This window comes from Pinus tabuliformis, chromosome 8, assembly GCF_031772625.1.
Source record: "Pinus tabuliformis cultivar Carrire ecotype Pingquan chromosome 8, CPIR1, whole genome shotgun sequence".
Classification (NCBI taxonomy): Eukaryota; Viridiplantae; Streptophyta; class Pinopsida; order Pinales; family Pinaceae; genus Pinus; species Pinus tabuliformis.
This window is the reverse complement of record NC_142294.1, coordinates 168017327-168020006: the sequence shown is the minus strand read 5'-3', so window position 1 is coordinate 168020006 and position 2680 is coordinate 168017327. Positions and strand designations below refer to the sequence as shown.

General features: G+C 37.3%; 1 pseudogene; it reads right to left on the bottom strand.

The window, feature by feature from the left end:
• Positions 1 to 1802: 1802 nt before the first annotated feature.
• On the bottom strand, positions 1803 to 2475 carry LOC149234663 (small ribosomal subunit protein uS19 pseudogene; annotated as a pseudogene).
• Positions 2476 to 2680: the final 205 nt, after the last annotated feature.

Below are 2680 nucleotides of genomic sequence, written 5' to 3'. Positions count from 1 at the left end.
ACTTAGTGAAGGCGACTTCTTTTCACTAAGCTCCATCATCTTGTTGCATTTTCAACATTTGGACTAGTGTGTATATTACCTCATGGATAGCCCATTTAGTTCTAAGGCCTAGTCTTCCAAATCTCCAAATGCAGAGACCAACATGTAATAAACTTACAATTCCTATGAAATCTAAAGTTGCTCTGAATTTGAGACTAACTTTGAGGCTTTGGCTCTGGCTCTGGCCCTAGAGATTGATGTTTTGAGGGAGTGATTTTTCCTCTGATGATATCTTTCATGAACATAGTAATTTCTTCACCAAGAATTCCATATAAAGAAATAAGAAACCAATGTTGACGAGGATGACAATTTTTCATTGGGAACATGGATGTGAATATATACTATCTTGATGCTAGGGCACTCTATGTGCCCTGGGAAATAATACTTGTGATATCTAGTTTTTTTTCTTTCAATTTCCTACTCCTCGTTTGGCTTCTAGGTTTGTGATTTCATCGATACCTTTCATATCTTGTTGAGATGTCTATCTAGATTTGCTAGATTGATATGATTCATTCTGAAAAATCTCATTCTCCCACTATTAACACCACCCTTATCAACTTCTTTTCCTTCTGAGGTCTCGAACCCTTGTACATCATGAAAAAATGGATTCAACAACCCAATCTAGAACCCAAGTCAAGATTAACATGTTCCACCTTAATTCTACAACAGAATCTAAGAGATTATGTGCAAAGGAAGAGCATCAAACCCTCTGCCAACTTTTTAAGGAAGAATAGTAGTGGGTAAGATATTATGCGTAGAGGAAGAGCATTGAACCCTATCCCAACCTGTTAAGGAAGAAGAGTAGCAGGTAAGAGATTATGCACAAAGGAAGAGCATCGAACCCTCTCCCAACCTAGTAAGGAAGAATAGTAGTGGGTAAGAGATTATGCTCAGAGGAAGAGCATTGAACATGAGACCTAAAATCAATACGTCAATATTTGATATTGCATATAGACATGTAACTATTCTACTTTCATATAGAATCCCTGGGGCCAACAATAAGTTGAGTGGGAAAGAGACAAAATCTCCTAAGTGATATTGGGTGGAGGGCATACATGGGAGAAAATATTGCTGCATACAATTAGAGGACGCATCTCCCTTACCATCTAGTCTTCTCCTCTAAAGAGCATCGAGTTACTCATCTCAGGGATACATGGGTGCAAGAGAAAATCAATTTTGGCAAGTATTGGGTTGTTAATGATTTATGGGTTCATTCATAAGAGGTCCACATTAATGGGGCGTTATTCGTCATGTTGATTCTCATACCCGAGATGAGCGAACTAGCTTACTGAGGCATGATAAGAAGTAGAGAGACGTTCTCTCACAAATAGTGGCACCTACTCTATGTCAAATCGTCCCAGTTGCAATAAATTGAAAAAGAGGAGGGTCGTATTGCTACTTAAAGGAAGAGAATTTGGTTGGGAGGTTATTTATTGTTTTCTCATGATACGCTCTTGACCTGGGCAACATTCTACATCTCCATAATTGTATAACTATTGTAGAGGACGCAACTCAGGCATTTGGCACTACAAACCAGGAAGGGACTGCAATACTAAGTCTGCCAGGAAGCCTAGTATGAAATAGAGTTTATTTATAGTAAAATCCCCTAGCTACTCAGTGTTATTGGCTTTGAGCCCTCTCCCAACCTGGTAAGGAAGAAGAGTAGCAGGGAAGGAATAATGAAATGAAATGATATTTTAATGTTTACAAGACTAAAAATAGTCTATGGAACCATAATATTTTTTTTATAGAACTTTCATCAAAATAACCAAATAGTTCAACTTGTACAATATATATAGTGCATTAGCTAATTAAATGTAACAATACACCCAAAATTACTCTTCAAAAATTCATTTAAGCATTGTGAAAGGATTTACTAATGTGAATATGGAACCAATTATCTGTGCCTATACTTGTAAGCTGGAACTAGTTAAGAATACCCCACTACATATCCACCATATCAAATGATCTAAGTTGGTCTACTTCAGAGGAATAAACCTAGAGGAGTGTGTAGCACCAATACCAAGTCTTCCATGCTTAACTAGCTTATACGAAATAGAAAACTTTTCTAGATAATGGCCAATCATCTCAAGCTTGATTTCGACCTGATTGAATGTCTTCCCATTGTAAACACCAATAATGCTACCAATCATCTCAGGAAAAATTATCATGTTATGGAGGTGGGTTCTATTTGGCTCTGGTTTATCACCTACTGGAGCTTCCGTGTTTCACCTTACAAAGCATCTTGATCAAGGTAATTAGTTTCCTTTTCAAACCTCGCTGAAACCTTCTTCGAGCATGAGCATGGAAGATCTTGATGAGCTCTTCAGAGGTCATGTCCAAAAGGGCATCCAGATCAACACCCATGTAGGAGAACTTCTTGAACGTTCTCTTCTTCGACTACACTATGCTAACATCCACATCTGCATCTGCCATGGCTGCAACTAAATAAACATACAACGCCTCTTTTCTACTCCAGAAAACAAAATAAACAAACACATTACCTCAAGAGTGGCACAAAATTAATTAATTAGATTTTAACAATTTTTCAATTGAGTAGCGAGAAATCAATGGGTCGATTTTAGATTTTAGAGTAGCCAAAGATCAGATTTTCACAATTTGTTAATTGTTTATGTTGTCA